This window comes from Populus nigra, chromosome 1, assembly GCF_951802175.1.
Source record: "Populus nigra chromosome 1, ddPopNigr1.1, whole genome shotgun sequence".
NCBI classification, from domain to species: domain Eukaryota; kingdom Viridiplantae; phylum Streptophyta; class Magnoliopsida; order Malpighiales; family Salicaceae; genus Populus; species Populus nigra.
This window is the reverse complement of record NC_084852.1, coordinates 18,543,683-18,567,258: the sequence shown is the minus strand read 5'-3', so window position 1 is coordinate 18,567,258 and position 23,576 is coordinate 18,543,683. Positions and strand designations below refer to the sequence as shown.

The 23,576-nt window shown below is 37.8% G+C and overlaps 1 pseudogene; it reads right to left on the bottom strand.

Annotated features, from left to right (window-relative positions):
• Window positions 1-1,663: 1,663 nt before the first annotated feature.
• Window positions 1,664-3,768, bottom strand: LOC133672510 (GDSL esterase/lipase At1g29670-like; annotated as a pseudogene).
• Window positions 3,769-23,576: the final 19,808 nt, after the last annotated feature.

The window sequence follows — 23,576 nt, the reverse complement described above, 5'->3', positions numbered from 1 at the left end:
AAAATTAACAAAGATAATTTAAAAAAAACACAAAAAAATAATTGTAAAACCCGAAAAAAAGGGAGAAAACAAAAAAAAATGTGGAGAAAGACAACAAAAAAGGGAAAAAAAAACAACAAAAAAAACATGTAAGAATAGTTTCCCCAGGCCTTTTAAAGTATTTGTTAATTAGAACATATACTAAAACTGCTCAGTGTTTCACTGTGCAGTCCACAGTGAAACGCTGAGCAGTCTTTTTTTATTTTTTATTTTTTATATTTTTTATGCCTTTAAGGTTTATTTTTTTTCTTTTTTCTTTGTGTTTTTTTCTTTTAATGATTTTTTAATTTAGTTTGTTAATATTAAATTTTTTTTATCTAGTTATCAGACTTTCATAATATGGATTCCCGATTTGACGGGTTAACATGGCCTAGGGTGTTTAGGTCTCAACCACGCCTACCAGACCTAAGGCTCTTAAGTGTGGCAAACATGTCAGACCCAAGTCATTTGGGTCTACACCCAAGCGCCTGAGTATAACAACCATGCTAGACTCGCGTGCCTAGGCCTGTCAGGCCCAAGTTACTTGGGTCTGACAACCATGTTAAGGTCTGACATGGTTGTCAAATTTAGGTGTGTGTCTGGCATTACTGTCAGACTTAGGAACCTTGGGTCTAACAACCATGTTAGAGTCTGGTATGATTGTCAAACCTAAGCATGTGTCTAAAACATTGTTGTCAGACCTAGAAACCTTGGGTCTAACATTGCTGCAAGATCTAAGTTGTTGGGGTCTTTACCAAGCCTTCTAGACCCAAGGTACGTGGGTATGGTAAAAATGCTAAATCTAAGCGTTTAGGTCAAAAAAATTAAAAATTTTAGAAAACATGATTGGATAGCGAAAACAAACATTGTCTCATTCAAGCAAGATTTTTCATTTATATGTAATAGAACTTAAATGCAAACTCTATTTTGTTTGTATAACTTATTTTATAAATTTATTACATTTAAAGAGAAAAGAATGAAAAAAATGTTGACTTCTATATAATTTATTTCAAGTCTTCAAAAATAAACTATTTTTTTATATATATTGTGGAAGAAAATATTAATTTTATGTTTCCATCTAACTGTTGGATATTTTTTTAAAGGGTTCATGTTTTTTTTTTAATTTAAGATGTTGTTGTATGATCTATTTATCAAAGTTTAGATCCAGCCAACCTGACCCAGTTATCGGGTTAAACTAGTAACCGGTTGGTCTTTAACCGCAAGTATGCGTGGATCATTACAAGAGAAACCTAACAAAAAAAAAAAAAAGGGAGAAAGAAACTTAGAAACTGCCCTCTGCTTCCTAGCCTCCCCTGGTAGCCTCCCCTGGTAGCCTCTAATTAATATTCATCCCAGCGGTACCATTACAAGAACCAAGAACCATGAAAGTTTATTCTACATTATAATTATTAATATATATAAAAAATTAAAATATATGATCATAAAAGAAAATTTTTGAATTAATATATTATGTTGTAGAAAAAAAAATATTATATATGTAAAAGATTTATTATCTTTTTTACTATTTTAATTTTTACAATTTTATAAATGATTTTTTCACTAAAATTAGAGACTAATAAAAAAAATGATTAAATTTTAGGGATGCATGTGACAACAATATTAAATCCATACCTGAGTTTAGTAACTACGTCAGGCCCAAGCTATTAGGTTTAGCAATCATGTTAGGGTCTGACATGGCTGCCAAACCCAGATATTTTGGATCTGGTAAAGAGTTGAGTAGAGGTTTAAAACTCAATCTCTTTGATTAAGTTTAATAATATTATTAAAATATTTTTAATATTTTTTATATTTAAAAAAAAATATTAACTCACTACAAAGTATGATCCAATATTCTAGTCTAATGTTATTTCTCATGTGAGAAATAAATTTTTAAATTAATGATAAAGGTTTTCTCAAGTCTGTCTCGAGATCAAAAAAATTTTTAAGTTTGTCTCGAGATTTATTATTTTTCTTTCTAGACGATTTTAAAAATGCATCTTTTGTATCGGTTTTATGAATTTATAATTATTTAATGAGTTTTTTGAATGATGGTTTCAAGATTTGAACAATATATAAAAAAAAAAGAGGCAAAAAGCTTTTAACACCAAATCATCTCCTTAAGAATAAAAAATAATTATGGATCGTCACATTAAGGATGGAGGGCGTACCTAGAACAGAAGGATCCCCAGAAGACATCCCAGAATTGTTCAGATATATGAAATGTGCATCCTTCAAATCTCTATTGAGTCGATCAACAAGCAGCACAAGTCTGGCATCAAAAACCTGGCCTGCACTGTTTATATTTGCTACACAGGTGGCTACGTTGTGGCGGCATATATTAGAGAATGCATAAGGAATGCTCCCGACTGGTCCAAGTCCTGGCAAGGCAATTTTCCTTGCTCCAAGATGGTACAATCTCTGAACAGATTAAAGAAGAACAAAAGAGTTAAAAATGGCCTTCTGTTCACCAATATATATATATATATATATATATATATATATTGGCTATAAATCATATAATCCATGAACAACAAACACATTAAATTATGTTCATTTTCAACTTGAATTCAAGAAATAAATAAACAAACAAAAGATTAAGTACAACTTACCTTTAATTGCTTATAATATTGAACAATTAAGACCTTGGCAAATTGTTCAGGGGTGTATAGCCTGCTTGTGTTGTAATAACCAGGCACAAAGTAGTTGTTTGGGTAGTCATTACTGCCCATGGCAACATAATATAAGCACTTGTTGAGGTAATTTGCTGCTGACTCTCGAGTTCCTAGTAATTTAATCAAACTCGAGAGTGTAACTTGTGATTTTGCAATTGCCTGTTTAGGCTGATCCTACCACCCTGGAAAGAACAAGATGATGATCAGCTTGAATTATTGTCCGGCCTTGAAATATTTATTGTGCATTCAATTATTTGTCTACTTGCAATATCGAGACATGATTCAAGTTGGGTTTTAAAAGAAAAATTAGATGGGAGAGGACTCGATTAAACTTTAATAATTTAATAAATTAATATGTGATTTGATCTTGATTTTAAAAAAAATTAAAACAATATTATTTTAAAATTATTTTTTAAAAAATATAAATTTATTTTAAATTAACCCTATTTAATACATGTTAGACATTACTTTGATCTTTGAACCAAATAATGCGCCGATATGGGTTAATAACTTTTGACAACACAGCATAAATGCAGTCAGAATAATTAATTTGGTACCAGTTGCTTTCCAGTCTCATCACGAATGCCTGCTCCACCAGATGCATAATTAACACCAATTAGTATGTCCCTCCCTCTAGCAGTTGCAAATGATGGAATAATTTTGTCAAGGCCCAAAAGTTCACCTGCACATGGCAGAATGTAGTATCTAATTAGCATCCAAAATATGCCCAAAAAAAATAAAAATCATGCCGCATGAACCAGCATTTCCAAACCAAAATGCAAGTGATTATGAGTAATTAAGCAGAGTAAGGAAGGCAGGACCTATAACATCCACCGTGGTTCGGCCGTTAGTAAACCTTCCAGTGGTGGTTTGGTTAAGGAAACCGAAGCCGAACGGGTGGTAATTGGCTTTAGCAACGGTTGCAAGGTTGTTGTTGTTGCCATTATCTGCCAAAGAGTCTCCGAAAATGAAAAAAACACGGCACTTGTGGAGCTGCAGGAGCACAATAATCCTGCAATTATGACACCAACTTCAGTAGCACAAGTATCGCATACCATGTTCTAATCTTGCAAGCCATGTCTAATCTATTAGAACAAGGTTTGAGAGGGGAAGGTAGAAAGTTATGTAGAAGTAAGTGAATCGCCAAAGTATGAGAACTGAGAAGGGACCGCAGCAATGGTGCTAACAGCTAAGTGATGCAACCATATTATTCAATAGTTTCACCCACATTTAACTAGTGTTTTGCCTATGTTTTATATATAAAATGCCTTGATATTCTTTGTTTTATGTTTTGAAGGCACTTTTGGATGAAAGATGCAAAAAGGAGTAAATTGGAGATAATTGGCAGATTTGACCTTCAGTCGATGTTTTGTGCAGAGCGTGAGCTCTAGAGGTTGAAAAGAAGTGATTCCAGTGGAATTAAAAAGGTAACATCCATACCTTTCTGGACATCTAAGGCAAGAAAATAAAATAAGGAAGAGCATGGAAATCGCAGCCTTCAAAGTCAAATCTCGCAATCTGCCAGTGTTGACCTTTGGCCATTCCAACTTGAATATCTGGAGCTACAGAAGTCCAATTGATACAAACTCAATTGTTTTGGATTCATGACTCAAAGTTATATAAACGCTCAAAATTGCATCCAAAAACGATGTCATATGAGGGAGATATGATTTTTCAAAGATGACATCTGAATTCTGCCAGCAAACAGGTTTCGTGAAGAAACGAGTCCAAATGACATTCCGAAGCATTTAAACCGATATCCAAGTTTTTATTTCAGCAATTTAGCTCCTCTAAATCAAAGCTTGAAGATTTCATGCAAGGCTATTTCTCCTTTTTAGGAAAATAGTTATTGAAGTACTTAAATGTAAACAGTCTACTTAATGGAGGACTATTTTGTAAAATAGAGACCTAGGGTTTCCTAGGATATAAAAAGAATGAGAGAAGAGAAGGGGAGCAGCCAGCCAAGGAGAGAAAAACGCCCCCTTCCTCTAAGAAACCCTAAATTATGCATTCTTTCTTCTTTTTGATTAGTTGTTCAACAAACATGCAAGGCTAAACACTTTTTCTTGGTTGCAAGGACACGGAAACCTTCGGATTTCAAGAACTGTGAGATTTATTTTACCTTTTATTTTCAGTTTATATGATGAATATGTTTGTTCTCCTATGCTTATTTTTCCTATGATTGTTTATTTTAATTGCTAGAGCGGACTCTAAGTTATTATTGTAGACAATCTATTGTTAAGTTTGATATCAAAACCGGAGTTGTGGTATATGAACTTGTGAAGCAACTGAGTTTAATAATTGTGGCGGATCTACGTTATTAATCTTAGGGAGAACATTCAATCAAATCAAACATAGACTGCGGACAGTTATGTTTTCTTGATTAATCAACTTATCTAGTTCTTAAGGCTGCCATTGAATTAAATTACTAGTGCGGACACTGTGGTTGTTTGATGGTTAGGGCTAGTTATACGGCGGATCCGTTAACTAACCAATGTTAAGAAGAGATAAATATTCAGAATATAAATTGATGTTTCGTTTCCATGATCAGTTCTGATTTCTGTAGGTGGATGTGTGCTTGTGACCAAGGTTTGTTCTCTTGATAATTTTCTGATTTTATTAAATTTAGTTTGATAGTTTTCTGTTTTCTTTTGCTTTAGCCTAGATAACGTCCAACCCCCCCCCAAATTGCATATCATCTAGCATAAAAATCTGACTTGAATCTTCCTCGTGGGATCGACCCCTTGCTTGCTCTATACTATCTTGTGTGTTGTGTTTGAAGCTAGGGTAATTAATTTGTGCGACCGCGACATCGCAACAAATTTTGGCGCCGTTGCCGGGGAAGTAATTTTAGTTGATTCTTGTGCTATTATTTTTATTTGCTGTGATTGTTATTTCTTTTTCTGAAAAAAAAAAACAGAATTTTTGTTTGCTGCGGTACTGTTCAAAACAGATTTTTTGGTGGAATTAGGTATCGGCCATTTGTTTCCTAAAGGGAAACGACGTTCTAAACAGGACTAGTGGTAAACCACTAGCCCCACCCTATCGAGGCCAAATTCCGCTGTTTTCTAGGGTTTTTAGGCAGTTTTTGGTTTCTACCGTATGATTTTCGTACAATTTGCATTGTTTTCGATCTCTTGTGTGGTTGGTTTATTTTGAATTTTCTTGATGATTTATGCCAGTAACCCGTTCTACTAATCAAATTCAAGTGCATTTGGATCTCGAAATAGAAAAAACTTTACGCAGGTTACGAAAGGAAGCTCGCTTTAACACCATGGCTGTTGCACGACAACAAACACTCAAGGAGCTTGCTGCTCCTAACGTGGAAAATCAGCCATTGTGCATAAACATCGACAATAATGTAAACTTTGAGCTCAAATCTGGTTTTATACATTTGCTACCAACTTTCAATGGTCTTGCAGGAGAAGATCCTCATACTCATCTCAAGGAATTCCATATGGTTTGCGTTGGCATGAAACCGAATGGAGTTGATGAAGAACAGGTTAAGTTGAAAGCTTTCCCTTTCTCTTTAAAAGGGGCAGCAAAGGTATGGCTTTTCTCCATTCTCCCAGGTTCAATTGGAACGTGGAATGGCATGAAGAAGATCTTCCTTGAGAAGTATTTCCCAGCATCTCGAGTTGCCAACATAAGGAAAGAAATATGTGGGATTCGACAATCTCATGGAGAGACACTTTCCGAGTATTGGGAAAGATTTGAGCAACTGTGCATTCAATGCCCTCATCATCAAATACCCGATCAGCTGCTCATTCAATATTTCTATGAAGGATTGATGCCTACTGACCGTAGTATCATTGATGCTGCAAGTGGAGGGGCATTGGTAGATAAGACACCCGAGGCTGCACGCCAATTGATCTCAAACATGGCAGCCAACTCGAAACAGTTTGGCACTCGTGGAGACTTTGCAAATAAACGAGTAAATGAGATAAGTATTTCTAACCTTGAGAATAAAGTTAATGATCTTACTTCTCTTGTGCGTTCTTTGGCTTGTGGCAATGTACAGCAGGTGAAAGTTTGTAGCATATGCTCCTTACAAGGACATGCTTCAGATATGTGCCCAAGAATGCAAGAAGATTACATTGAACAAGCTAATGCAGTTGATGGAGCATTCAATGGACAACCTCAGCGTAAGTATGATCCTTTTTCCCACACGTACAATCCTGGATGGAGAGATCATCCCAACCTATGGTATGGGAACCAGCCTCAACAAGGCAATCAAGGCCGACAATTCCATCCCCATGGATTTCAGCCCCAACAGAATTATCAAGCAAGACAACCCCCTTCATTCACAAACTCCAATGTTATGGGCTCGTCATCTAGTGATGATCTTCGTGAGATGATGAAAACTTTGGCTTCTAACACTGTGACCTTGCAACAAAATGTCATGTCTTTTCAACAGGAAACAAGGTCAAGTATTCACAACTTGGAGAAGCAAATGGGGCAAGTAGCTTCAAGTGTGGGGAAATTGGAAGCACAAATGAATGGAAAATTGCCCTCCCAAGCATTGAATCCAAAAGAGAATGTTAGTGCGATCATGCTGCGAAGTGGGAAAGAACTTGAAGAGAAAAGGTCGAAACAAATTGAGATGGAGGAAGAAGAAGAGATAGAAACTGAATTGAGTACAAAAAAGAAACATCCTTCTCCTTCACAAATTGAAACCACGACCAACACTCTAAAGGTAAGTCCTCAATCAATGACTTCCAGTTTTAAAACAATTCCACCCTTTCCTGTGAGTTCTTCTAGGTCAAAGAAAGAGGACAAAGAAAAAGAGATTTTAGAGGTTTTCAAGAAAGTAGAACTCAACATTCCTTTGCTTGATGCTATCAAGCAAATTCCCAAGTATGCAAAATTCTTGAAGGAGTTGTGTACTACTAAGAGAGCTTTCAAACTGAAAGGTCATGAAACGGTAAGTATGGGTGAAGTTGTATCTGCCGTTGTTCAAAAGAATCTGCCTTTGAAACAAAAAGACCCAGGTGCGTTTACTATCCCATGTGTTATTGGTAATGCTAGTTTTAAAAGAGCTTTATGCGATTTAGGTGCATCCATTAGTGTTATGCCCAAACATGTTTATGATTCTCTTAGTCTTGAGCCTTTGAATAAAACTAGCATTGTAATACAACTTGCGGATCGTAGTTTTGTTTACCCACTTGGTGTGATAGAAGATGTCCTAGTTAAGATTGATAGTTTGGTCATTCCATGCGACTTTTATATTCTTGATATGGAACATGATTCTTGTGATTCATCAAACAGCACTCCTATATTGTTTGGGAGACCATTCTTGAAAACTGCCAATACAAGGATAGATTGTGGTAAGGATACTTTGTCTATGGAAGTAGGAGATGAAAAGATTGAATTTAATTTTCATGATGCAATGAAATATCCTTATAGCAATGTTTATTCTATCACATGCTATGACCAAGTTGATAAGTGTGTGCAGCAAGTTTTTGATTTTGATTGTGAGGATGGATTAAGCGTAGCTTTGAGCTATGGCTATGATTTTACCGAGATAGAAGAGATGGAGAGGCACATATGTGTTTCCCAAAACGTGCACGAATCAGCATTGGCTTTGCAATCATTGCAAACTGTTCCCCATGGTAATGTCTTTGTTGATTTAGTACTCTCACATAAAAAGCTTTTGCCATCTATTTTACAGGCACCCGAGTTAGAATTGAAACCTTTGCCCGATAATTTGAAGTATGTATTCATTGGCGACAACAATACACTTCCTGTTATTATAGCATCAGGTTTGACAAATACGCAAGAGGAAAAACTTGTGAAATTGTTATGTGATCACAAGACGGCCATTGGATGGACTTTAGCTGACATCAAGGGCATTAGTCCCTCAATGTGTATGCATCACATACTATTTGTTGTAGCCCAATTTTGGATCCACCAAGATTTTCTCGAATGTTATTTTATTTCTATTATTATTTATAAAAATCCAAAAAAATTAAGAAAAAAGTTTAAAAATTCAAAAATATACTTTTCTCGAGTCAACCGCATCTTTTCATCAAAACCGAGTCCACCGGGTCAATACGAGTCAAACCATGTCGACCAGGGTAAAAAATGAGTTTCGGACCGTTCCGGGTCAAAACCGTCATTTTTGGTCAAAACCGAGTCCACCGGGTCATTACGGGTCAAACCATGACGACCAGGGTAAAAAATGAGTTTCAGACCGTTTCGGGTCAAAACCGTCATTTTTTACCAAAACCGAGTCCACCGGGTCAATACGGGTCAAACCATGTCGACCAGAGTAAAAAATGAGTTTCGAGCTGTTTCGAGTCAAAACCGTCATTTTTGACCAAAACCGAGTCCACCGGGTCAATACGGGTCAAACCATGTCGACCAGAGTAAAAAATGAGTTTCGAGCTGTTTCGGGTTAAAAACCATCATTTTCGACTAAAACCCGGTTCACTGGGTTGATACCCATCAAAAGTTTTTTCCCGGTGTTTAAAATAATTTTCGGTCATTAAAATGGATTTTTAGTGGTTGAATCAGGTTTTTTCTAATACTAAATAGAGTTTTTTAATTTTACCTATATAAATATATAGTATTATACATAATAAAAAAAATAAAAAAATAATAATAATAAAATAAATTGTCAAACGGTGCAACGCGTTGTGCCGAAAGCAAACGGCGATTAAACAAATGATAAAAGCAAACGGTGATTTAAAAAATAATATTTGAAGATTTGCATGTCTCCTGTGGCTATAAATAGCCAGTGGTAGTTCGACAGAGGGGGGAGGAAAAAAAGGGAGGAAGAGGAAAAAAAAAAAGAAAAAGAGGAAAAAGAACAAAGAAAAAATCTTTACTATTCATTTTTTTTCACTATTTCTTCATGCGAGTAGGATATTGGTTTTCAAAAAAAACAATTTGAAAAATACCAAATATATCCTAACCGTTAGATCTATAGTGTTTAGATCTGAACCGTTGATTTAATAGGGTACAATAGAGCTTACCACACCAAATTAAAACCCAAATCAATCTCAGCCCTTAAAACAATTCTCCTTTAGATCCGGTGGCGCCCCGTCACACGGTGTACCGAGCTTTCGGTGCACCGCGCCACACCAGATCAAGGCTCCTCTCATCCGGACCGTCCGATCAACTTGTAGATCCATCCAATCGCAGCCGCAGGATCAGTTCAACGACGATCCAACGGTTCGCAGCCTTCAGATGCACCGGTGAACCATGCGCGCGTTCACACCATAGCACAGCTCAGAGTCTCTCTCTCTCTCTCGCCGGCGACTTTCTCTCTCTCCCCCGATCTCCCATCTCCGGCCGTCTCCAGCTTCCGCACCACCACAGAAAGTTTTCTCCCTTGATGTAAAGAAAACCCCGGTGGTTTTCATTGATTTCGCCGCCTCAGTTGGCCGGAAAAGGGCCGCGATTGTCGGCGGCCACCGAAGCTTCAAGTCGTCGATTCTCCTTCTTCAGCCATCAACGACCGACGATACCACCTCCATCAGAATCCCCGTCCTCAGATCTACCAGGATCGACCGTCGGTTGGACAGAAATCTCGCCGGGAAATCTCGCCGCCGCCCACAGTAACCGCGCGTGTGCCACACGCGCCGCCAGTGGCATTTTCGTAATTTTTCGAGAAATCCGAGGGTATTTCAGTCCTTTACCTATACATTGACACTCAGGTAATTTTTTGGGTTTCAACTGGTATTTTTGATATTTTTTTATATATAAATGCTTGTAAATTTTCTTGCATGTTGTAAAAAAATACAAAAAAACAAAGTCGACAAGTCTCCTAATTTTTAGGGACTGATGTCAGTTTTAACGCGTCTCCTATTTTTAGGGACCGACGTTAACCGTTTTTAAAAAAACAAGTTACCAATAAACCCAAAATATAATGGATTATATCCATTATTTCTTTTGGTAACCCAGACGTAATTCTCCTTTTTAGGGACAAACGTCAATATTTTAGACGAGTCTCCTAATTTTTAGGGACTGATGTCATTTTTAATGTGTCTCCTATTTTTAGGGACCGACATTAATCATTAAAAAATTTACAAATAAACCCAAAATATAATCGCATTTGAATCAAATAGAAAACACACAAGTAAGGGTAACCTTTCTATTGAAAGGATGTTTTAAGGGTGGTGTCTACCTTCCCTTAATCATAACTAACCCCGTACCCGAATCTCTTGGACCAGTGTCTAATTTGGGATTTCTAGTTCCCTCAAATTACTAGATGGCGACTCCAATAAAATCTTTGTTTCCCCCAATCGAGAAAAAAAACCTTTTTGTTAAATAAACAAAAAAAGCGGGAGCCGTCGCCCGACGTCGTGTATCGACAGAATGGCGACTCCACTGGGGACTTAGGGTTGAGCCAATTGCTTGTGTTTGCTTTTCATTTTTTTTTATTGCTATTTTTTTTTGGGTATTTATTTTATTTGCATTATTTATTTTATGCAATATCTACTGTGATTATTTTCAATTTTCATATCGTCACATGCATACATGTTATTTATTTGTGTTTTCACACACTTCACGGTGAACCCATAAAAGCTCTGGACCTGAGCTCGCCCTTTTTAAGATTAGAAAAGAAAGATTCAAGTGGCAAGTGTGACTTATGTCTACTGATGCTCATTTGGACTTTCGCTTGGATTGTAACTCACCCTATGCAACTAGTATTGTGGAGTCTTTCTCCCCTACTCATGTTGTATAAGGTTAAGAGGCCGATTACTTCATGAGTAATTCGGGCAATCTAAGAACCAAAAAATATCTTTAAGGATAGACTAAACTGAGCCAAACCTTATGAGCTAGATCCTATCAAGTAGGATATACCCATTAGGACACGAACAAATGTCAATGCATAAACATACATGTTCATATACATTTCATATGCTCATTAAGTCTCCACCGATCCTTACAGGAAGTGTGAGATGGAAAAACCCATTACTATTGAGGAATTTTTGACCAGATCAGAATTGAGCCAACATGATGAAGGGGATTGTTTGCCATCAGAATTTGAGTCTCAATTACCAGCACATGTTAAATTAGAGGACAGACCACTTGGTACAGGACAACTGCTAGACTGCTGGGAAAAGTTATCCTCTCATGATCAAATCACTTTCCAGAAACAATATGGGGATCTGTCACAATTACTGAAAATTAGGGTCCAACATGCTTGTTTTGAGGCCATGATAGGGTTTTGGGATCCAGAATATCGGTGCTTCACATTTGATACTGTGGATATGACTCCTACTATCGAGGAGTATGAATCCCTGCTAAATTGTCCCAAGTCAGAAAAGGTGTACTTTTACACACCTATAGAGCATGCACTTTCTAACTTTGCTTGGATTACCCAGACAGACTGTCAACTAGCAAAATCACATGCAACTAAACGAGGAAATAGCCAGGGTTGGTTTTGGAATGAACTAGAGGCCATATTCAAGAGGAGATTACATGATGAAAGCAATGAAATTCGATTGAGAATTTTGGCCTTAGGGATATATGGTTTGGTTCTTTTCCCATCTGCCGAAGGAATGATCGATTTTGAGGCTGTCAATGTATTTAAAAATGTGGTGACCCTTAAAATTAACCCGGCTACAACAATATTGGCAGAAACTTTCTCATCCTTGAATTATTGTAGAAAAGTCGGAAGGGGTCGTTTAAGATGTTGCTTGCAGTTGTTGTTTGTCTGGACTGTGAGTCATATGATTGAGGGGAAGATTTCAGGTTTGGTTGGTACCCCATGGCATCTTTATTCTCAGCTGGAGAATTTTGCTGAAAAACACTTGCATGAAGTAGGAAGAACCACATGGGAATCAATGTTCTTGAGTCTAAGTAAATCTCCATTTCATTGGAGAAGTCGATACTCTTATTTCAAATCTTATCTGGCATACTGTGGTGAGTACCCATGGGTCCCGTTGATAGGAGCCCGCTGCTGTATTAGTTACTGTCCCAACATGGTCTTACGACAGTTTGGATTTGAGCAATTTATTCCAAGGACTACCAAACTGGGAACATTTTATGAAGATTTCAAGACCTCGAAGAAATTATTGGAGTCAGTGAAGAAGGCATGGAAACATCCTGGTAGGGTTACTTCTGCCAAGAGAGTAGAAGGAAAAACAACTGAAGGATATCCAATATGGCAAAAGAAGAGAGGGAAAGGGTACAAAGTTCCTCCTTTTGAAGGGCCACCCAGGTCTTTGATTCAGTCTGCTGAAGACATACACGAAGAAGTCTGCGCCCAGCAAGAATCTTATAACCTAAGTTTGAATGCTGAAGTAGAAGAGTTATGGGCTAAAAAAAGAAAGTTAGAATCTAATCTAGCCACTCGAGAGACAACTTTGGCTATCATAAAACAAGAAAAGGATGACTTGTCAGCTCAGCTACAACATCAACAACTTCAGTTCCAGCAATTGCAAGGAAAATATGTACTTTTGTCAGAAGATAAGAGGAAGCAAGATGTCAACTTGAAGAGATGGGTTAGAAGAGCATCAAAAGCTGAGAAAATGGTATTAAAATTGGAAGAGAAAAATGAATCACTTCAAGAGCAACATCAAAATCAAGATTTAGTCATTGCCAATTTAAATGAGCATGTCGACCATTTGCTTTCTGTTGAGCAAACCTTATCAGCAGAAAAAGAAAATGCAGAAAGAGAAGCAGAACGTTGGGCTTCTGAAGCTATGCGCTATCATGTACAAGCAGATGATGCCAAGAATTATGCTTTAGGATTACGAGGCCTAGCCCAACAAGTAGCAGATGGTGAGCCAATGACCAGAAATGAATTCCATCAGTTTTTTGGGTTGATCAGAGATGGAATTAATGAGATCTCAGCATATGACGGTCCAAGGTTTTGGAAAGATTGACTTGTTGTACTTTTAATATCAATTCATAAAAGGCAATTTCATCATCTTTTTGTTATAAGAAATGTTTATTTTGATTCTGATTTATGGCATCAAATTTCTCCCCCAAATCGGTTCAAGTTCCTGTAGGTTTGGAGTCCTCAGTGAGAACTTTCTTAAGAGAATCTGATCTGGTCTATTCCTCGTTATAAGGAAACCTTGAAACAAATAACAAACATGCATAAAACATATGGCATTTTACATCCATTTGTGCATTTCATTCATTTATCGAGCATGCACACGGTTGAAACATACGTTTCCCTACCTGAGGTCTAATGGACTGATAAAGACAGAGGTTAGACAGAGGTTTGATAAAGGAAGTTGAGAGCAGTAAAGTTGAAGTAGCTCAACTCATAAATCTGTTTGAATAAGTGTTGAGCTTCAAGAATGGAAATGGAACGTTTGCACAATCTCTTGCTGGGAACACTACTTGCCCACGTTCCATTGAAGTTGCACCTCTTCTTTTTTGTCATGAACAATGACAGCAATGCCTTCAGTCATCAATTAATGACGACAACCCTTGTTCTCGTTCAACTGCACTGATAGTCGTTCAAAGCTTTCACATATTCTAAGAGCACATAATAACTGCTAGCTTTCTGTTCCTGGTGTATTGGCCTTCTTTCCAGACATCTCTACTGTGAACACCATTCCGGTCCCGCAGCATCGGATGCTGCTCTGAGAAAAAACAAGAGCGGACATTGAAACTTTAACAAAGCAGAATTCCCACTATAGGTGTTTGTTTGCTGCACTGCTAGTGAGAAATCAAAGAGGAGACAAAAGGGTTTCAGATTCATCATTTTCTCTTCCAGTTGAGACAACGCGTGATTCCACACGTCGGCAGTGGTGGTGCTGCATATTTCTGTGCGTTCCTAAGATCACTGGCTGTTGGAAAGTTTCTATCAATCCACAAATAACCACAATAACATTGGAAGATTTACATGAGGTTGTGAGGATTGTCGAAAGAATTGAACAAGCTATGAAGAGGGGAATGATTGAAGATTCTACCAAGAATTCTAGAACAATAATGAGAGATGAATCAAAGGATGACCCTGACGATGGGAAGCCTTAATTATGTGGTCCAACCAGGTCTCACTGTAGCATCAATTGCTCAAATGTCTTTGCTAAGATTGACATACCTCGACCACTCGAGTTTGTCTACCAGCATCTGTTAGACTCTGGACTTATTGCCTTGACTCTGCCAATTTACCTCCTTTTGAGTGCACCTTTGAGCCCTCAACTCCTTTTGAGTGCGCCTTTGAGCCCTCAACTCATTTTGAGTGCGCCTCTAAGCCCTCACCTCCATTTTGGGTGCGCCTTTAAGCCCTCATCCCTTTGGTAGTGCGTTTTCTAACCCTACCTCCATTTTAAGTGCGCCTTTGAGCCCTCAACTCCTTTTGAGTGCGCCTTTGAGCCCTCATCCCTTTGGTAGTGCGTCTTCTAACCCTACCTCCTTTTGAGTGCGTCTGTGAGCCCTCAACTCCTTTTGAGTGCGCCTTTGAGCCCTCACCCCTTAGTAAAAGATACATGAATATCATTGGGGAATTTTGTGTCATTCAGTTGAACAGTTGCAAGAATTTAAAGAATTGAGTTGAGTTTGTGAAAAATGACATCATCGGCCATATTGTCACCTCAACATCCTCAGAATGACAAGTGATCGAAATGCTTGGCAAAACACAGATATCGCCAGAAAAGCTTATCCAAGAAGAGTGTTAAACTGTCAATCCTTTTTGTTATGAGTTTTGTCATTCTGCATTTTATTTTGGGATCACATCTCATCTTTTAACGAAACATGTCTTTTCTTTGTCCCTTTGTTGTTCTGAACGCATGAGATGTTTCTTTCAAAAGGTTATTTACAAAATATTTTGATCAAGCTCCAACATGCGTTTAAGATTAGTCAATCCTGAAGATTAAAATTATTTTGCTTGAATGACTCGATGCTTGTTGAAATGACATGAGGTGACCAAGAAACTTTTGAGCTCACACATGAATTGAACCATACACCATGTAGCTAAGTTTTAGCAGTATGCATAATGACATATAGTGGATTCAGTAGTTATGGACTCATGAATTATGATTCGTACAAGTCTAAACCATTACATTGGGTGAGGTCAAAATTTATCGGTTCTAACCGACCTTGCTTGAAATGAGAAAAGGCCATTTTTGTTTCATCCTTTCACAATTCTTGAAATATATATTCCTTGCAGTCCCATTTTGAGCTGATAGAATATTTCTTTCATAAAAAACCCTGACTAGGATCACACCCCACACTGGGGGGCAATGAGAGTCTTTTCCTAGAAAAGACGAAGACAATGTTAGAGTCGATGGATAAAGGGAAGGCTTAGAACAAAAGTCCAATAATTGAGAAAGGGCTAGAAGAAGAAAGCCAAAGATTGATAAAGACACAACAAATACCAAAAGTTAACACGAAAAATCAAGCGTTATGTCTTTCGGTGTGTCTATGGTAAAGCCTCTATAATCCTCAAAAGTTTAGATTGGCTATTCATCAAAGAAAAGTTGGATTTGGGTTATGACCTATGTTAAACAAATGTTGATTTTTGAGATTAACAAGGTTATATGTCACTATCTCTACAAAGACAACGTGAGGAAAAGAGATTGATGAGTAATTAATGGTGATCCTAAGTTCTTGAAACCCTCAAACACCTTTTGAGATTGTGAAATTCCTTTCTTTCATAGCCAGGAACCATAGCCTACATTACGTGCTTTAGAAAGTCCTTTTTAATCAAGTAAGCAATCTGAACCGATAAATGGCGATCTCAAAACTTGAAGAGTTGTTTTATACAGGTCGTGACTTCATGAATCAAGCTACTAATTATTATGCATGCTGATAAAATTGGTGCTAAGAAAAAGAAACAATCTTTCTTGATTAAGCCTCAAGTTTTGACTCGGGTACCTTGTTTTTTTCTTGAAATTCATAACAGGTCACCTCATCACAGACAATCAAAAGATATACCCAAAATCAGAGTTTAAAATGGATACAAAGAACCATGGAAAAAGCCATTTTAATCTTACAACGAGTCAATTTCTTTTCTCTTAAAAATACAAGACAATCAAAGGACTACATTGAATAACGCGTGTTGGATCTTTGACCAATAAAGCTTGATTTCCAAAAATACTTTCAAAAATTGACATCTCTCTGATTTCATTTCAACAATCAGACTTGAATTGACATGATCTTTGAAATGTGAGATTTGATTCCAAAATAAGAAAGATTTTCAAATAGGAGAAACATCGACCGAGTTCTCAGATTCCTGACAGAAATGACATCAATTCTCCTCGACACTGCTGGGGGCAATACAATGGACCTATAAGAAGGAAAACAAACAGTTTTTAAATCAGCTAGGGGTAAAGATGATCAAATGATGAATCAATGAACTGAGGACAATATGGTTCAAAGAAAGATAATCAGTGAATGAGCACAAGCAGATCAATTAAGGGCAATGATGTTCAAGAACAGTTTATGATCCAGTAAACCCCGACAACAATTGAGAACAAGGATGTACCTGAAAGACATCTTCATATCTTCATCTTGGTTTATCGTCTCCAATATGGCTATGACTATTGAAAGATATTATCACATGATTGCCTTTGAATGAATGCACCGCACCCACCTAGACTGGCCGTGGGCCCATCTGATTTGAAGCACAAATACGCATTGCACCACATGAGTATGGGTGATAAAAGCAACGTCATTGATGATGCTGAGACACTTCTTCTCACAATCTGGTGAGATGAGTTGAGAAGAACTTATTGAGAAAGAAACTGAGCATACAACGATGAGCTTTTTACTGTAAAGTATGAAATGCAGGTCTGAATGACATGATAGTTCCATGAAAGTGGATGACCACATATCCTTGAAGGGTATGTTTCAACTGGAGGTGAGTTCATAGCTGATTGACAATCTTGATGGGTGTTGGCACGATGCGCACAATCAATCAGAGAACAATTCTTGAAAGAATCCAGGAGATGAACGATTTGTTAAGCTTCTTAATGATAAATCAAGCAACACCACACTTGGGGGCATTGTCAAGCTTGATAAACAGCGAGAGCAGTAATCATCACGGACAGCCCAAGATGGGCACTGCATTTACAACTAAGCGGATGGCTAGCACATGAATGAGCCAATGCATTGAAAAACAAATAAGGTTTTGGAATGCAAACAAAGCCACCCTATGACGATGAAGCATCAAAGAGGGGGAACCTATATTTCAAAAACAGGTAAGATGCATTGCATATCATCTAACTTCACGAGCATTGCATATTTGTTTTGCAGATATTTCATGAAACAAAATTCCCACTGGGATCCAACGAGACTCACATGAATTGAAGTTCTTGTAAATCACATCAAATATGGCAATTCCACAAAAGCAAAATTCATAAATGAAGACAAGAAAGATGGATTTTTATTCATGGAAAAGGGGTTTACAAGTACAAATGCTAAACAGTGCGAGGACGATCAGGGATATTTTCATCTTGATGGTTAATCATGCCTCGAAATTCCTCAAATTGTTTATGCATACGCTCCATCTCTTCCTCGAACTCAAGGTGTCGTGTGTTAACATAGTCCCTCCAAAAGTCAACACGTGTATTTAACTCTTGGTTTCTCCTCTCCAAGTTGTTTCTGTGACGTCTCTCATCACGAAGTCTATTCCTTAAATTCTCGATCTGATGTTGGAGATCAAGAACCTGAGTATTCAACTCAAGTCTTCTGGCATGAAGACGCTCTGCAACGTTCACCAAAGATGAAGTAGCTCTGATACTGAGAGCAAGTGACTGATTCACCGCTTCAATATCGGTCCTGGCAGCTAGCATTATTTCATCACGAGGAAGGATCATGTCTCTAGCCACGGCTACAGCAATATCTTCATTGTCCATTACAGTATCCTCTATTGTAACCGGACGACCATTCACTTCAAAGGTAGTACGCCAAACTGCAGGCTCTACTGCAGGAACAGGGTTTGGGTTAGCATTGGAAGAAGAGGAAGACATGATTAAAGCTTCAAAAGTTAAGAACTTTGAGAGTATTGAAAATGCAAGAAGTTGATGATGTCTTTTGCCAAATACTGCGTGATTTATAAGGAATTTACTCCTACCATCGTTTTGAACGACAGCTCAAATCTCAACTGTACATACAGTACTTCCTTGGGAAGCTTTCCTCATTTTTGGGATCCACAAATTGAATCTCAACCATACATAGAAGACTTCCTTGAGAAGCTTTCCTCATTTTTGGGATCCACAAATCACATCCCAACCGTACATACAAGACTTTCTTGAGAAGATTTCATCATCTCTGAGATCGATTTACAAATCAGATTTCAACCATACAGGTATGACTTCCTTTAGAATTTTTTCATCAACCTTGAAGCTTATTACTGAAATCACTTTCATGTATTTCACAAAATTATATTGAAATCACTTTCAAGTATTTTCAATTAGACCACTTGCGAGTTTCTTCGCATTTTATCATCGGGCAGGTCGCCTGGAACAATTAGACCACTTGCGAGTTTCCTCGCATTTTCACCATCGGGCAGGTCGCCTGGAACAATTAGACCACTTGCGAGTTTCTTCGTATTTTATCATCAGGCAGGTCGCCTGGAACAATTAGACCACTTGCGAGCTTCCTCGCATTTTCACCATCGGGCAGGTCGCCTGGAACAATTAGACCACTTGCGAGTTTCTTCTCATTTTATCATCGGGCAGGTCGCCTGGAACAATGAGACCACTTGCGAGTTTCCTCGCATTTTCACCATCGGGCAGGTCGCCTGGAACAATTAGACCACTTGCGAGTTTCCTCGCATTTTCACCATTGGGCAGGTCGCCTGGAACAATTAGACCACTTACGAGTTTCTTCTCATTTTATCATCGGGCAGGTCGCCTGGAACAATTAGACCACTTGCGAGTTTCCTCGCATTTTATCATCGGGCAGGTCGCCTGGAACAATTAGACCACTTGCGAGTTTCTTCGCATTTTATCATCGGGCAAATCGCCTGGAATAATTAGACCACTTGCGAGTTTCCTCGCATTTTCACCATCGGGCAGGTCGCCTGGAACAATTAGACCACTTGCGAGTTTCCTCGCATTTTATCATCAGGGTGGTCACCTGGAAAATAGGACCAATGTTGAAATCACTTTCATGTATTTCACAAAAAAAAAAAAAAATCAATTTTGAAATCACTTTCATGTATTTCACAAGACTAAGGTTGAAATCACTTTCATGTATTTCACAAAAAAAATCAATTTTTGAAATCACTTTCATGTATTTCACAAGACTAAGGTTGAAATCACTTTCATGTATTTCACAAAAAAATCAATTTTTGAAATCACTTTCATGTATTTCACAAGACTAAGGTTGAAATCACTTTCATGTATTTCACAAAAAAAAAAAAAATTCAATTTTGAAATCACTTTCATGTATTTCACAATGCTAATCTGAAATCATTTTCATGTATTTCACAACATTAATCTGAAATCACTTTCATGTATTTCACAAGATCAATATTGAAAACACTTTCACGTTTTTCACTTGGGCAGGTCGCCCATAAGAATTAGACCAACTGAAAATCTGTGCATTTTTCAACACTTCCATTGTTTTTCTTTACAAAACTTACTATGCAAAGTCAAAAGAAAATGAATTTTCCAAATGCCTTTGCACCGTAAGCATTGTAAAGAGGGGGCAACTGTTGTAGCCCAATTTTGGATCCACCAAGATTTTCTCGAATGTTATTTTATTTCTATTATTATTTATAAAAATCCAAAAAAATTAAGAAAAAAGTTTAAAAATTCAAAAATATACTTTTCTCGAGTCAACCGCATCTTTTCATCAAAACCGAGTCCACCGGGTCAATACGAGTCAAACCATGTCGACCAGGGTAAAAAATGAGTTTCGGACCGTTCCGGGTCAAAACCGTCATTTTTGGTCAAAACCGAGTCCACCGGGTCATTACGGGTCAAACCATGACGACCAGGGTAAAAAATGAGTTTCAGACCGTTTCGGGTCAAAACCGTCATTTTTGACCAAAACTGAGTCCACCGGGTCAATACGGGTCAAACCATGTCGACCAGAGTAAAAAATGAGTTTCGAGCTGTTTCGAGTCAAAACCGTCATTTTTGACCAAAACCGAGTCCACCGGGTCAATACGGGTCAAACCATGTCGACCAGAGTAAAAAATGAGTTTCGAGCTGTTTCGGGTTAAAAACCATCATTTTCGACTAAAACCCGGTTCACTGGGTTGATACCCATCAAAAGTTTTTTCCCGGTGTTTAAAATAATTTTCGGTCATTAAAATGGATTTTTAGTGGTTGAATCAGGTTTTTTCTAATACTAAATAGAGTTTTTTAATTTTACCTATATAAATATATAGTATTATACATAATAAAAAAAATAATAAAATAATAATAATAAAATAAATTGTCAAACGGCGCAACGCGTTGTGCCGAAAGCAAACGGCGATTAAACAAATGATAAAAGCAAATGGTGATTTAAAAAATAATATTTGAAGATTTGCATGTGTGGCTATAAATAGCCAGTGGTAGTTCGACAGAGGGGGAGGAAAAAAAGGGAGGAAGAGGAAAAAAAAAAAAGAAAAAGAGGAAAAATAACAAAGAAAAAATCTTTACTATTCATTTTTTTTTACTATTTCTTCATGCGAGTAGGATATTGGTTTTCAAAAAAAACAATTTGAAAAATACCAAATATATCCTAACCGTTAGATCTATAGTGTTTAGATCTGAACCGTTGATTTAATAGGGTACAATAGAGCTTACCACACCAAATTAAAACCCAAATCAATCTCAGCCCTTAAAACAATTCTCCTTTAGATCCGGTGGCGCCACGTCACACGGTGTACCGAGCTTTCGGTGCACCGCGCCACACCAGATCAAGGCTCCTCTCATCCGGACCGTCCGATCAACTTGTAGATCCATCCAATCGCAGCCGCAGGATCAGTTCAACGACGATCCAACGGTTCGCAGCCTTCAGATGCACCGGTGAACCATGCGCGCGTTCACACCATAGCACAGCTCAGAGTCTCTCTCTCTCTCTCGCCGGCGACTTTCTCTCTCTCCCCCGATCTCCCATCTCCGGCCGTCTCCAGCTTCCGCACCACCACAGAAAGTTTTCTCCCTTGATGTAAAGAAAAACCCCGGTGGTTTTCATTGATTTCGCCGCCTCAGTTGGCCGGAAAAGGGCCGCGATTGTCGGCGGCCACCGAAGCTTCAAGTCGTCGATTCTCCTTCTTCAGCCATCAACGACCGACGATACCACCTCCATCAGAATCCCCGTCCTCAGATCTACCAGGATCGACCGTCGGTTGGACAGAAATCTCGCCGGGAAATCTCGCCGCCGCCCACAGTAACCGCGCGTGTGCCACACGCGCCGCCAGTGGCATTTTCGTAATTTTTCGAGAAATCCGAGGGTATTTCAGTCCTTTACCTATACATTGACACTCAGGTAATTTTTTGGGTTTCAACTGGTATTTTTGATATTTTTTTATATATAAATGCTTGTAAATTTTCTTGCATGTTGTAAAAAAATACAAAAAAACAAAGTCGACAAGTCTCCTAATTTTTAGGGACTGATGTCAGTTTTAACGCGTCTCCTATTTTTAGGGACCGACGTTAACCGTTTTTAAAAAAACAAGTTACCAATAAACCCAAAATATAATGGATTATATCCATTATTTCTTTTGGTAACCCAGACGTAATTCTCCTTTTTAGGGACAAACGTCAATATTTTAGACGAGTCTCCTAATTTTTAGGGACTGATGTCATTTTTAATGTGTCTCCTATTTTTAGGGACCGACATTAATCATTAAAAAATTTACAAATAAACCCAAAATATAATCGCATTTGAATCAAATAGAAAACACACAAGTAAGGGTAACCTTTCTATTGAAAGGATGTTTTAAGGGTGGTGTCTACCTTCCCTTAATCATAACTAACCCCGTACCCGAATCTCTTGGACCAGTGTCTAATTTGGGATTTCTAGTTCCCTCAAATTACTAGATGGCGACTCCAATAAAATCTTTGTTTCCCCCAATCGAGAAAAAAAACCTTTTTGTTAAATAAACAAAAAAAGCGGGAGCCGTCGCCCGACGTCGTGTATCGACACTATTGGAGGACAATGTGAAACCAACAAGGGAAATGCAAAGGAGGTTGAACCCGCCTATGATGGAGGTAGTGAAAGCTGAAATTTTAAAACTGTTAGATGCAGGAGTCATTTATCCCATCACGGACAGTAAATGGGTTGCGCCAATCCATGTGGTGCCTAAAAAGACCGGAATCACGTTGGTGAAAAACAAAAATGATGAGCTCATTCCTACTCGCATCTCGAGTGGATGGAGAATGTGTGTTGATTACAGAAAGCTAAATCTTGCTACACGCAAAGATCATTTTCCATTACCATTCGTGGATCAAATGCTTGAACGCCTAGCAGGTAAGTCTTTTTATTGCTTTCTTGATGGATATAGTGGATACAATCAGATTGTTATTAATCCTGAGGATCAAGAAAAGACTACATTTACATGTCCATTTGGTACATATGCATATAGGAGAATGCCCTTTGGTCTCTGTAATGCACCTGCAACTTTTCAAAGATGCATGATGAGTATTTTTTCTGACTATGTTGAAAGAATAATTGAGGTTTTCATGGATGATTTCACGGTGTATGGTGATTCTTTTGATAAATGTCTAGAAAATTTATCTTTGATCTTGAAAAGGTGCATTGAAACTAACCTTGTCTTAAACTATGAGAAGTGTTATTTTATGGTAGAACAAGGAATAGTTCTTGGGCATGTTGTGTCTTCACGTGGATTAGAGGTTGATAAAGCTAAAATAGACGTTATTTCATCATTGCCTTACCCCTCCTGCGTGAGGGAAATTCGTTCTTTTCTTGGCCATGCAGGTTTCTATCGACGCTTTATTAAAGATTTCTCAAAGATTACAGCACCCTTGTGCAAACTATTAGCCAAAGAAGTGGATTTTGTGTTTGATC